Genomic DNA, 14,989 nt, shown 5'->3' with positions numbered 1-14,989 from the left:
GAGCTAGTATTAGTGAGACCTAGGGACTAGTAGCATAGGCCGAAAGGAGCTACTAGTTAACTTGGACCGAGAGGACATGTTATACCCATCCTACACGACTGTATTTCGGACTAACCTAGGATTATGTGCCATTATAGCTATAGTGAACCGACCATCTTAGCTCCTTTCTATCATTTGTTTACACTTATTTTTATTACTTGCTTATTTATTTTTGCATTTAGACTTAGATATAACTCAAATCAAACCCCCCCCCCCCCCAGAAATTCCATAGACTGAAATAAAACAACTTAACTCCCTACCTCCCTGCGGATCGACCCTTACTACAGCTTGCTAGTTGTAGTTTGGAAAATTATAAATATTATTTTTGATACTCACATCGACAGGTATCAGCAACCAATGACCTCAACCCTAGTTTTACAACTAGCAACCGCCTCAACCCTTTTCAAGTCAAGTTCCTCAACGCGTTCTGATTTGAAATTGCATGTTTTATCGAGTATAAGTTGCGGCACTTTGGCCGTTTCGAATGTCCTTTTATCTGTTAAAGGCAACATCCATTTGCACTAAAACAAAAAAAACCCTGAAGTACGAGCATGGTTTGATTTCACCTCTTCAGGTGGATACGTAGGCAGTCCCTCTTATACATGAGGGATACAACCACAAAACCTAATCAAAATTTACAAAACATTTCGAACTACGAGCATGGTTTGATTTCACCTCTTCAGGTGAATACGTAGGCAGTCCTTTCTTACACGAGAAGGATACAACCATCCCCATAATAAAAAACAACCATCCCCATAATAAAAAAAACATCACCCACATCAACTTTCAAAAAAAAAAAGAAAAGGAAAAACATTTCCTTTTCCCCAAAAATACAAAAAATGAGCCTTTCTCCCTTCCCACAAAAATCCCACTTTCCCAAGTGCAAATGTTTAGGACGATTCAAATCGAATTGCCTTTACAAAATGGATGGAAGAAACAAGAGTTCACAATTTCGACGCGAGTAATCCTCTTATTTAATTAATAATGGGAGGGATTACAATTTCAACAACAAATAAAGCTCGACGAGTCTACAACTTGTCAAAGCTAAGGTGTCGACTAAAACACCTCACATAATAAAACTAGCAAAAAACACACAAAACATAGCTAGTAAAACATAATAAAAACTCACAACACTAATACAACATAATAATAAAGTGGGTAATGGAAATCTTCACTCCTCCATTCTACCCTTGCCTTTTCCCTCGGGGTACATCTTCCCCTTGTTCGTCTTGTTAGCCCACCTAGCACGGATTTCCTCTTCGGAACGGATCTACAACGGCAACCGCCTCCGGTCTAGTGCAAGACCTTATGTTCGGCCCGAAACGAGCCCATGCACGACCCGCTACATTTTTGGGACCCGAGCTTCTCCTCTTTGGTGGTCTCATCACATCTGAGTTAACCCCATCAACATAATCCTCAAAGAAGGCACGGTTGGCCTTTCCAAACTCTCGATACTTCAAATCGACAACCTCGTCCTTACGGAATTTGGACCTCTCCTCCAAGGACGAAGCTCTTGACCACTTGACATAAGCGAGAGACACCCATGTCGTGGCAACGGGGTTTGGTACCTCCCAAAGCGGCCGAGTGGCCCACCATCTTTCGAAGACCTCCACAAGCTCGGAGTTCAGGAAAACATTCTCTTGGACAAGTGTATCTTAAGCAGGCACCATTTGTTGACGCCCCATTTGCCTCATGAGCCTTTCGGGATAAATGAAGGAAACGACCTTCAAACCCACCACCATCAAAGAACGAGGACTAGCACCCGAAGCGGGCAACCTCGTGAAGGACCTCAAGTGCCACCATGGCACCACCCAACGGATGTGAGGACCACCCTCCTCCGCCAATCTTGCGGCCCAATAAGCCTCGGTGGAAGCAAAGCTATCCGAGTACAACTTCTTCCTCATGGTAAGGTGACGGAATGAGGGAACTTCTCCACAAGAGCCTTCCTTGTCCAAAGCTTGGATAATCTCGCCAAGCACCAACCATGATGGATCTCTACCATGATCTATTTGCTCAACCACATGTACAAGGGTCATGCTACCATAGCATTTCGGCCCCTCCTTCTTCAAAGCATCAACAAAGAGGTATACATGGACAAGGCAAAAGGCAAGAGCCCTTCTCCTAGCCACCTCCGAAACATTGGCATCCAATCGGTTCGAGAAGATGTTGATAAGAGCCAACATATCCACACCATGTGGAGCAAGAAGAAAGTTGACTTGGCTTGTTGACAAGCCCAACATGGAACGGAATTTCTCCTTGTAGCACAACCGAGTCGGAGGAAGCACCAGAGCACAACCCGGCCACCCACCAATGACTCCAACTTCTTCGGCAAGAGGACAAATTTCACCTTTCGGGAAAACGAAAACATGATGTTTCGAATCCCAAAACCGAGAGCATGCTTCGAGAAATGAGGATTGCACCTTGACTTGACGAAGCACCAACAATTAACCAACTACCATGTAAATAAGTTGATACTTTTCGGGAGGTGACAAATCCCGGCACCATTGTCGCAACGCATTCTCAAAGGCATCCATGAAATATTTTTGTGGAAGAAGAAGAAGAAGTTTTGTAGAGATGTTTTGTGTTTCGGATGATGAAACAATGAAGCACAAACATCACTATTTATACAAAACAATCAGCGCGTTTTTTCAGAAAAAAAGGGAGAGCTGCTTCCTATCGCCAAGCAGCTCGCGCCTCTTTGGGCCTGTTCTTAGTATCCCCGCCTTGAATTGTCTCTTTCAAGTTGTGTTTTCTCCTGACACCTCAAACCTCCCGCCGGAATGCTCGCGCCTCTTCGGGATGGTCTGAGACATTTCGTGTTTCCTCACACTCACATTTCCTTGTTTCCGCGTTTTACGAAATCCGACACGGTTTCCTTCACGCAGCTTTAAACATACGGATTTTTCTTTCTTTTTAAAAAGGGGAAGGGCTAGTCGCCCCGATCCGCGATGGATCGTTTCCATGTCAATCAAAATTCCGAAATTTTTTCGCTTTTTCGCAATTTCCCAGCAAAAATAAAAATTGAAAATTGATAACACGATGTCAGTTTTCCTCAAAATTTCAAGCACTCACAAATTCGAGTCTTGATCTCACAAAAAAATTAAATCAAATACACTCGTAAAAATCTTTTCTAAAATTCATCCTTGACGGTTTGAGTTTGAATTTTTTTCCGAATCACAAATCAATTTCAATAATTTCGATGCAATTTAGTTCAAGACACGAGTTAGTTGCTCAAAAAAAAATGTTCAAATCAATTCCTTTTGGAGTCTAAACGTGACGATTTGTCGCAAATTTTCAAAAAAATCATTTCAAATTTCAAATTTCAATTTTTAACTTTGTGTCATCGCGGTTAAATTTTGTCTTCAATCGAGTGCCTTTTACGTGTTTACGTTTACGCATATGTGCTACCTGTTGCCTGTTTTCTACATTAACGACGCAGGAACTGATGCAAAGCAAAAGGGGAATTGACAGCCGACAACGCTCCTCCGAAACACAACACAAAAAAAGCTAAAATCACAAAATAAACCACAATCCAAAAACACATATATACAAACCGCCTCACGCAAAATGTAAATATGTACAAACAAGAGTCCAAGACACGGACAAGCAACTACAACTACTCAGCGCCTCCCGTCGGACTGGTCCCGGTCTCACGAAGAGTCGCAGTCAAGGCAGACACTACCATCTGCTCAGACTCCCTCTCCGGAGAACTCTCCAGCGTCTCATGCTCCATCTCGACGTGAAGCTCCTCCGCCGCAGCCAACTGAGCCTTGAGAGAGGCAATCTCCGCATCTCGGCTCCGCAGCACGTCCTCGTGACGCCTCAGCTCCTGGTCTCGATGGGTGATCCCCAACTCCAGGGCCTCGATCGTCGACCTGGCTGTATCCAACTCAGCACGGACCCGAGCAAGCTCCGCCAGATCCGCAGTACCCTACAAAACACAATACACGTCATCAAGATCTAAAAAAGTGAAATGCAACACAAAATACACAAAAACAACACACAATAAGTACCTGAGAAAGCCGAGCCTCCCTTGCAGCCAGGTCATCAGCAAGCGCCCTCCAGCGGTTACCCATCCGCCACAAAGCCTGGTGACTAGCGGTCGTCACCTACAGCCAAGAAGGTCCTTCAGTACAATGCAAGGCAAAGCGTAAATGAGGAAAAATGTTCAAGTCAAGAACTTACCCTCAGAACGACCAACCTCCACTCCATGCCAACGTCGGTCACCTCAGCCACGGCAGGCTCTGGCAAGTGCAGTTGTAGCTCCTCGCTACCCGGCCCCTGAAAGGTGGTCTCCGCCGGGAAAACTGGGGGCTGAGTCCTCATCAGCATGTCGGCACCCTGCAATTTGGGTCCACATAAAAGGTAACAAACCCTCCTATCAAAGAGGCAATGAAAACGAAAGAATAGAGGAAAACATACCTCGATCGGGTACCAGGCAAGCCTCGACAACCGGAAGGTGTCGTAGTCGACCTCCCGCATCAACAGCTCCTCACCTCCCTGACCGTGAAGGTGCTCCTCAACCTCGTCGGGAGTCGACTCCTGGAACAACACCCTAGGCGGGTCGACCGGTACCACGAAAGTCTCAGTAAAGCACTGACGAGCTAAACGCTCGCCCAGGTACCAAACCGTCTCGATCGTCGTCTCCAGGTACAAACGCTGGGAGCTGTGAGGCCGCAGACGCTCCCTGACAGCGGCCGACACCTCTGTGTAGTGCTCCCAAGGCCACCCGACAAACTGCATTCAAGACAAAGCTAATTAACCGACTGGGGGCTTCCTAAGCTACCTAGTCATCCTATCTCTATCTATCTCTATAAAGAAGAAGAAGTAAGGAACGACAACTCACGTCAGCAACTCGAAGGGCGTTCACACGATGTCCGCAGTCCTCGTAAGTCGACTTAATCGACTTATTCCGAGTCACCGTCCAAGCCCTCACAGCAGGGTAAGTCGAAGGGACACTACCAGTAGTCCCCGGACGCAGAGGGACGAAGTAAGCGTAGAACCAAGCCTGTAACCAAACACAGCAAACACAAATCAGCCAGTCTTTCCAAAGAATTGCCAAAATCAAAATCAAAATCAAAATCAGAATCAAAATCAAACTCAAAAAAAAAAAAACGCTCGTACCTCCAAGATGAGGCCGGGACCAACCAAATCAGAGGCACTACCATCCCCCACTGCCTCCGGACGCACCGCTGTGTGCATATACCGGGTAAAACTCGCCAAAGGCGGCGTGGCCCAGTCAAACTGACCCAAAGTGTCAAGGTCAGCGAGGAGAGGAAGTACCTTGGCAGCCAAGAAGTACCACAACCACAACCGCGCCTCCTGCGCGTCAGCTCTAGCCTCAGCCTCCGGACTCGCCAACGGCACCGGAGCATAACCCACCGCTCTCCCTCTAAAGTGGTCTCTCACGTACGAGCTCGCGATCAGGTACAAAGTAACGTCAGAAGGCTTAGGCAAAACAGTACCGATAAGACGAGTAACCGCAGGAGAAGACACCCTCTCCGGTGTCTCTGTGAACTCAACAAGCGTCTCGCCACAAGGGAGGCCGGATATCATGGGAAAATCCTCTAAGGTCACGCCGACCTCCCCGAACTCCATGTGGAACGACGACGTCATATCCCAGTACCGATCCAACATGGCACGGATCAGACACATGTTCGACCTAATCAAAGACCTGTGAATGTCCCGCCAAGCGGCCACCAACGGCCTAATGGCCGACCTCTCTATCAACGCCCTCGTACCGGCTCGGAGAACGTCGTAAAAGCCCAGGCAGGTAGTGAAGCCCCGAGAAAGTCCTCATGGTGCCGATCTCCTGAAATCAAAAATAGACAACATCAGAACACCTATTCAGGTCTGATAATTCAAAAGTGACGAAAGTTCAACCAGGTGACACGACTTACCAAGCCCTCATCTGCACGGTAGGAGATGTGCCTGTCCAGTCGAAGCAGCAACTGGCTACCGTCGAAACCCTCGGCTCAAGCAGGCGCCGCCCGCAGGTGCAGCCCCCGCGGGGCTGTAACCCGTCTAACGTCCCAACCCGCGACGTGAGCGTCGTCCTCAACCGTCTCTACTCTTCGTCTCTTCGGCCCACGAGACTCGACGTGACGGATAGGAGGCATCTCAACTGTGACACCCCTCGATGAGGCATCAAAGAACTATTAAATCTAAGCGGAAAAATAAGGGATTTTTAAAACCTTTAAAGTTTAAAGTGTGAAATCCACCATAAGTGATCAAACGAAAATAAAAAGTAAGATGAATAAGTTTTACAATTAAAAACGAAGTGCGTTGGGGAAAAGATATCCCACGAATAAACACAAGTCTAACTATAGGTGAGTCTAGGCAAACTATAACTAAGGTCCAAGGTTCAACGTTCTCGCTAGCTCACACGTCTTCCCCATAATCTGCATTTCACAAACCCGTCATTCATGTAAACATGAACGCCACGATCATGGGGAGTAACTCAGGGTTCTCCCAGCCATAATATGTCAAAATGCACATAAGCAAGAACTTAATTAAACATATTGATCATGCATCATACTTGAATAATATGAACAAGGGGATATAAACGATAATCATAATGGGATAGGCACATTGCATTCTTAATGAGATAGGCATGGTACATTATATTAAACATGCATTCAAGGTAACCCAAAACATGGATATGAGATTAGACATCGAATCATATGAAGAAGGTAAACAACGGATCAATTGAATAGAAAATATATGGATGGAAACCAATAGCCATTACTTGAAAACCTCTTAACAACCATAGCACGAGACGTGGCTACTAATGTCACATTCATACTTATGGCTTGCATCTCACCATAAGAACGGATGGGAACATCAATCCCGGCGATCATATCGCAACTAGGGGCTTGCATCTCACCACTAGTATCCGATAGGACCAAGACTCTCACAAACAATCATAGAAGACGTGCACTCTCGTATACAAGAACACGCCAATGACCATAATCAGCAAGACATTTACAAAGGCTTTGACTCAAACAAGACAGACCCCTAGACTCCAACCTCTTGGTAGGACGACGATCATAATACGGTCCTAGTCTAAACCTGGATCCAGACTCTCGGGATGGGCGACACCCGATTCGACAAACGATACCAAATCATATCCAAGACTCGAAACATGGTACACACTCGTATCCAAAGGTCGAGTAACCTCTAATCGGAAACATGGCACGCACTCGTATCCAAAGGTCCGAAGAAAGGCGGAAGGATAACCCAACCTGGGAACATGGCACGCACTCGTACCAAAGGCCCGAAGGGTAAATAAATAAGGAATGTCAAGTAGTCACACAATGTAAATCGTCGCACTTGGGTCTCAAATATGAGCAACCATGATTGCACGAACATAACGTAAACAATTCATGTGAAGCATGTATAAGTACAAGAATATAACAAATATCAAGTACTCCCATGATAAAAGAGTCTCAACACATCATACACAAGCATTAGAACCAAAGTTAAGATGCATACCCAACAAGAAACTCAAAACCCAATCTATAACAACAAGTTTAGTACTCGACTACAACAAGGGTCAACTTCAAACGGTCATAACTTGAGTTCTATACATGATAATGAGGTGAAACCAGTTGGAGGTGATAGCTTATCCTCTTACGGTTCTAACGGTAGGTCATAAGCCTCAAACAAACAAGTAACGAAGAAGTTATGGCCATTTTACGAAAACTGGTCCAGGCTGAGTGCGCAGCCTGCGCCGAGGTGCGCAGCCTGCGCCGTGGTGCTGATTTACACGACACAACAAATTCACCTTCATCCCCAAATCATTTTTTTATCATGCCAATACAATCCTAATTCCACCATATATTACCCAAGCAACTTTATACAAGTATTAAGGGTGAAATCAAAGCATAAAAGAGGTATTAAAACACAAGGTTCGATTCAAATTCAAACAATTCCAAACTAACAAATTCGTGACATAATTAAACACAATTATTAAGCATGAATAAGACGGTTTCTTTACTAATTCATCCATATAAACATTCATGTAACCCAAAGGATTGGAAATTCCTTCAACTAACCATGAGATGGTTTCTCATACAAACTCATTCAACAACAAACATGTGAAACAAGAAAAGATTCAAACTTTAACATACATATGAACAAACTACAACATATAAACACACAAATTTGACATAATGTCGAGTAACCCATCACCGTTACCTTTTTGCATTTAAATCCACAAAAGACTCGTCTACCTTTCAAGAATCCACTTCCGGGTCAACTAAACTTTCTCCTAAACATAAGAAAACACAAAATAAGACTAAGAATCAAAATTAGAAAAAGGGTACCATGTGTAATATGGGTCGACAGCCCTAAATAAGGAGGAAAGTCAGATCTTTTCTTACCTAGAAAGATGGAGGGCGATGAGAGGAAGAGATAGACGCGAAAATCACTTGAATCGGATAAGAATTGAGCAAGTTATGGTGTTTTGAAGATTTGTAAGGGAAGAAAAATGTGTAACAATGGTGGTGTTTGGTGAGAGTGGTGCTGAAATTGTGAGGAAGGAGGAGGGGTTAGGGTTTCCTTCATGATTTATATGAGGAGGAAGGAATAATATGTGAGCCCAATAGTCATACTAGGCCCAACATGCAAAATTGAGTCGATATACACTAGAAATTACGTCTCAAGCCCACTACAACTCAAGACGAGAAATATTATTATTATTATTATCATTATTATCCGACCAAAATATTTATTTTGTATAACTTAAGCTTTAAAAATATAATATTTATAAAAATCATGTTTAATAATGAAATTAATGAAATTAAATAATTTAAAATATAAATAAGACAATAGAATGGTTAATTAAATTATAAATGTCAAAATGGAAAATTCGCGGGTGCTACAATCACCCCATCTTTTAAAAAGTTTCGTCCTCGAAACTTGAAGGTAGAAAAGGAAGGTTATAAAAAGTAAAACTGAACTTTTAAAATTGGTAACCAAAATATTAAAAGGTTACTTATCGTAAGAATCAAAATCCTTTCAGAAGTCTCAAATAAAATTTTCCGACAGAACCAGATTCTCATCAAAGGAACGAAAATGCTCTCGTTGCGCATTCAAGAACATCACATTCCAAATCGAAGATATGGTCAAAAGCAAATTATTTGTATAAATCGAAAATCAAAATACTTTCAAAAACATTAATGAAGAGTTTTCAAAGTATAAGTCTCATTCATGGAACGAAATTGCTCTTGTCGTGCACACAAGAACGCTAACTTTCCAAGTCAAAGACAAATTTAAAACGAAAATCATTCGCCGACAAGCGTAGAACAAGTTATTAAACGTTTCAAATAACGAGTTCTAACATCCGATCAACCTTAAAATCAAAAGAAAAAGGCAATTCACTCAAATTTTCTTTTGCCAAAGTCAAATTAGAGATAAAGGTTTCACTTTTAAACTCAAAAGGAAGTCAAATTTCCGAAAATATAGTATTAAACTCTGACAAAGGAATCATAAGTAGGTCAAAGTTAGTTAGAAATTGAGCAAAATTAAAAGTAACTCGGGTTTAGCAATTAAAATCAATAAAAAGAAGTTGTACTCATAGAACAAAAGGAGAACTAAATCAAATTCCCATTTTCAAACCTTTAAAATAGGTAGGGTTTTATAAAAGTAACATAAACTTTTAACAATGGATCAAAAGTGGTAGCTTGAAATGTTTAGAAATAGTACGAAATGAAGAGAACTTAGATATCATGAACACAAGGTACGCTAAGAGGGTTCAAACTTTACCAACAAAAGAGCTATGATGAACTTCCTAGGAGAAGTGTTGAAATCGAGTCTACGAGGATATCAAAGATTGAATTTCACAAGTTACGAGTATCAAATTTAAAGGAGGAGCATGATGAAGCGAAGAAGAGAGGTATGAACGGAAATGCTTATGCTTAAGGAAGGAAGGAATTTAAACAACAAGGAAACGCCAGAAAGACAAATCTCAAACAACAAAGTCATCCTGAACGGTAACTCATAACCACATAACTCCCAAGAATTTCCTCAAAATACTTGCACACTTTACTCCTATGCTATCCCGTGGGTCAAGTCACTCCACCACAATTGTGATTCCATAACCCTCAAATATAAGTCATCTATAAACGATTTCCACGAAAGATCAAAACTACTAACAGAGTTACACACATAACCAACTATCGACTACTAGGAGTTCTCACTATGGTAAAATCCATAATCAAAGGTCAAAATCTCAAGGTCTTCATACTTTCTAACACTCCAAACCAAAATCTTATTCACACCCGAATTCACAAGCATAGATGATCACATTCCCCAAATCATAAAGACCACCAACCAAAAGTAAATAGGTTTGTCATACAATTTTTCCTACCCAACTCAACTCGAGTTCCACTAATCCAATTTTGACGAAATCAAGGTTCACAAAGAATCCTCAAAGAGCATCTCACTCACTCTACAACGTAGCCAACAATGCCATCACTCCACTAAAGAAACAAGAGCAATAACTAGGTCAAGAAAAGATAGGAAATTTCAATGGGATACATGAACATGACGAGGTGTGAGATTAAAGGAGTCAATAGTAAAGGTAACTAGTTAACACCAGTAAGAGACATTAGAATTAGAGAGGTATTCAAGGTAAGGGAATGACAAGTAAACTTTTATACTTAAGGAATAAATCTAATCAAGGTATGAACGAAGGGAAGGGAGATGATTAAAGGTACGAGGGGGATTTTAGGGCTTAAACCATACACTTTCTAAGACTTAAGGTTCTCTCTAACAAGGTCACGCCTATTAGGATACTGTACCATCATAACAAAACGACCAAATTCCAAAACGAGGGTCAAGGCAATTCATCTCATTCCTTATATGCAAGTCTCTCTTAAAGGATTACACCTCTATGACTGATCAAGGTAAAAATAAACGCTCGCTTAAGGGTTGATAAATTGGTTAGATTCGTTGTTCACCTATCCTATCACATATTAGGATTTCTCTAAAGCAAATCTACCACTCTAGTATAAAAGCACTCATTTACCTCAAGTACTTGACACAACCTCAATGTTCCTAAAACCACAGGGTTAACAAAGACTTCTCAATACTAAGTCTCTCTCAACTCAAGAACCCTCAAGGGTCAGCTAATATCAAATCACATCACCAATCCATTATGGTCATCGACATACCATTATCCTTTCTAGTTACTAAAACAAATGCTAAAGCTTTCCAATGATGTACCTTAGTCTCACTCTCATACCATACCTCAGGTGGTAATCAATATCACTCACTAAAACCAACTAATAATCCCACAATTAGCATTTCTCATATGGTCACATGTACATTATCAAACTCTCATATCTAAAGTGATTACGAAAGCCATTCACAAACTCGACTTACTTAATAAATCCTACATCCTCAAATCTACCATTCAGTTTCATCCATTTTAAGTCAAGTACTAAGCATTAGTATCCCAAGGCACGTCTCACTACACTTCCCAAGGTTTTCAAATCTCAACCATAAACAACAAGCCAAGTTCTATAACCTTAGTAACAAATGCAACTCACACTTGACAACATAAATAATGCCACCAATCAAGAATACTCACTTTACCAAAGATTTAGGTCTAAGAATCATTAAGTATGTCTCATCTCACTACCTAAGTCTTTCCAACATCAAATCCTCTCCAAACCAGGATTAGGAGTCAACCACAAACAATCTCCTCAAAGGTCAAATTTCCAACCAAGGTCAACATTCCTCAAAAGAAAGAGTATTATCAAAAGGCGTTAAGGGAGGATAAGCAAGGAACAAGGAACAAGTTATGGGGTATAGGAGTAGCTTCCAAGCAAAACAGAAGAGAGTTTAGAAGAAGGATAAGCACCAAGAGATAAAGAATAAGGCAAGATACACAAAGAAATGAGAAACATCTTTGAGGAAGTAGAAGCATTCTTCAAATGTTGAACAAATCTTTAATCCTCAAAGAATAGGCACCAAATCTTGATCACCACATTGGTAAGTTTACGGTTATTGATCCAAGGGCACACAAATTATTAAAGGACAATCAACAAACATGTTAGAACCTAACAAAGAGCAAACACACTACAGACTACCACCTTAGGTCCTTAAGTCTACCCATCTCTCATTCATTATTCAAGGTCAAGTTCACATTTAAATTTGGGGTACACGTGTGTGCGTCGGGAGCAACATATGCTCTGATACCAACTGTGACACCCCTCGATGAGGCATCAAAGAACTATTAAATCTAAGCGGAAAAATAAGGGATTTTTAAAACCTTTAAAGTTTAAAGTGTGAAATCCACCATAAGTGATCAAACGAAAATAAAAAGTAAGATGAATAAGTTTTACAATTAAAAACGAAGTGCGTTGGGGAAAAGATATCCCACGAATAAACACAAGTCTAACTATAGGTGAGTCTAGGCAAACTATAACTAAGGTCCAAGGTTCAACGTTCTCGCTAGCTCACACGTCTTCCCCATAATCTGCATCACAAACCTGTCATTCATGTAAACATGAACGCCACAGTCAGTGGGGAGTAACTCAGGGTTCTCCCAGCCACAATATGTCAAAATGCACATAAGCAAGAACTTAATTAAACATATTGATCATGCATCATACTTGAATAATATGAACAAGGGGATATAAACGATAATCATAATGGGATAGGCACATTGCATTCTTAATGAGATAGGCATGGTACATTATATTAAACATGCATTCAAGGTAACCCAAAACATGGATATGAGATTAGACATCGAATCATATGAAGAAGGTAAACAACGGATCAATTGAATAGAAAATATATGGATGGAAACCAATAGCCATTACTTGAAAACCTCTTAACAACCATAGCACGAGACGTGGCTACTAATGTCACATTCATACTTATGGCTTGCATCTCACCATAAGAACGGATGGGAACATCAATCCCGGCGATCATATCGCAACTAGGGGCTTGCATCTCACCACTAGTATCCGATAGGACCAAGACTCTCACAAACAATCATAGAAGACGTTCACTCTCGTATACAAGAACACGCCAATGACCATAATCAGCAAGACATTTACAAAGGCTTTGACTCAAACAAGACAGACCCCTAGACTCCAACCTCTTGGTAGGACGACGATCATAATACGGTCCTAGTCTAAACCTGGATCCAGACTCTCGGGATGGGCGACACCCGATTCGACAAACGATACCAAATCATATCCAAGACTCGAAACATGGTACGCACTCGTATCCAAAGGTCGAGTAACCTCTAATCGGAAACATGGCACGCACTCGTATCCAAAGGTCCGAAGAAAGGCGGAAGGATAACCCAACCTGGGAACATGGCACGCACTCGTACCAAAGGCCCGAAGGGTAAATAAATAAGGAATGTCAAGTAGTCACACAATGTAAATCGTCGCACTTGGGTCTCAAATACGAGCAACCATGATTGCACGAACATAACGTAAACAATTCATGTGAAGCATGTATAAGTACAAGAATATAACAAATATCAAGTACTCCCATGATAAAAGAGTCTCAACACATCATACACAAGCATTAGAACCAAAGTTAAGATGCATACCCAACAAGAAACTCAAAACCCAATCTATAACAACAAGTTTAGTACTCGACTACAACAAGGGTCAACTTCAAACGGTCATAACTTGAGTTCTATACATGATAATGAGGTGAAACCAGTTGGAGGTGATAGCTTATCCTCTTACGGTTCTAACGGTAGGTCATAAGCCTCAAACAAATAAGTAACGAAGAAGTTATGGCCATTTTACGAAAACTGGTCCAAGCTGAGTGCGCAGCCTGCGCCGAGGTGCGCAGCCTGCGCCGTGGTGCTGATTTGCACGACACAACAAATTCACCTTCATCCCCAAATCATTTTTTTATCATGCCAATACAATCCTGATTCCACCATATATTACCCAAGCAACTTTATACAAGTATTAAGGGTGAAATCAAAGCATAAAAGAGGTATTAAAACACAAGGTTCGATTCAAATTCAAACAATTCCAAACTAACAAATTCGTGACATAATTAAACACAATTATTAAGCATGAATAAGACGGTTTCTTTACTAATTCATCCATATAAACATTCATGTAACCCAAAGGATTGGAAATTCCTTCAACTAACCATGAGATGGTTTCTCATACAAACTCATTCAACAACAAACATGTGAAACAAGAAAAGATTCAAACTTTAACATACATATGAACAAACTACAACATATAAACACACAAATTTGACATAATGTCGAGTAACCCATCACCGTTACCTTTTTGCATTTAAATCCACAAAAGACTCGTCTACCTTTCAAGAATCCACTTCCGGGTCAACTAAACTTTCTCCTAAACATAAGAAAACACAAAATAAGACTAAGAATCAAAATTAGAAAAAGGGTACCATGTGTAATATGGGTCGACAGCCCTAAATAAGGAGGAAAGTCAGATCTTTTCTTACCTAGAAAGATGGAGGGCGATGAGAGGAAGAGATAGACGCGAAAATCACTTGAATCGGATAAGAATTGAGCAAGTTATGGTGTTTTGAAGATTTGTAAGGGAAGAAAAATGTGTAACAATGGTGGTGTTTGGTGAGAGTGGTGCTGAAATTGTGAGGAAGGAGGAGGGGTTAGGGTTTCCTTCATGATTTATATGAGGAGGAAGGAATAATATGTGAGCCCAATAGTCATACTAGGCCCAACATGCAAAATTGAGTCGATATACACTAGAAATTACGTCTCAAGCCCACTACAACTCAAGACGAGAAATATTATTATTATTATCATTATTATCCGACCAAAATATTTATTTTGTATAACTTAAGCTTTAAAAATATAATATTTATAAAAATCATGTTTAATAATGAAATTAATGAAATTAAATAATTTAAAATATAAATAAGACAATAGAATGGTTAATTAAATTATAAATGTCAAAATGGA

The 14,989-nt window shown here is 41.0% G+C and overlaps 1 long non-coding RNA gene across 1 annotated transcript; it reads right to left on the bottom strand.

Annotated features, from left to right (window-relative positions):
* Positions 1-12,382: 12,382 nt before the first annotated feature.
* On the bottom strand, positions 12,383-14,745 carry LOC141652225 (uncharacterized). Its single transcript, XR_012547052.1, has 3 exons — positions 14,509-14,745; positions 14,324-14,396; positions 12,383-12,539 (listed from the first exon to the last, which is right to left on the bottom strand). It is a non-coding gene; the product is annotated as an uncharacterized LOC141652225 (long non-coding RNA).
* Between the last annotated feature and the right edge of the window lie 244 nt (positions 14,746-14,989).

This window comes from Silene latifolia, chromosome 4, assembly GCF_048544455.1.
Source record: "Silene latifolia isolate original U9 population chromosome 4, ASM4854445v1, whole genome shotgun sequence".
In the NCBI taxonomy this organism is placed as follows: Eukaryota; Viridiplantae; Streptophyta; class Magnoliopsida; order Caryophyllales; family Caryophyllaceae; genus Silene; species Silene latifolia.
Note: the sequence above shows the minus strand (reverse complement) of the source record. Positions and strands in the feature narration are given on the sequence as shown.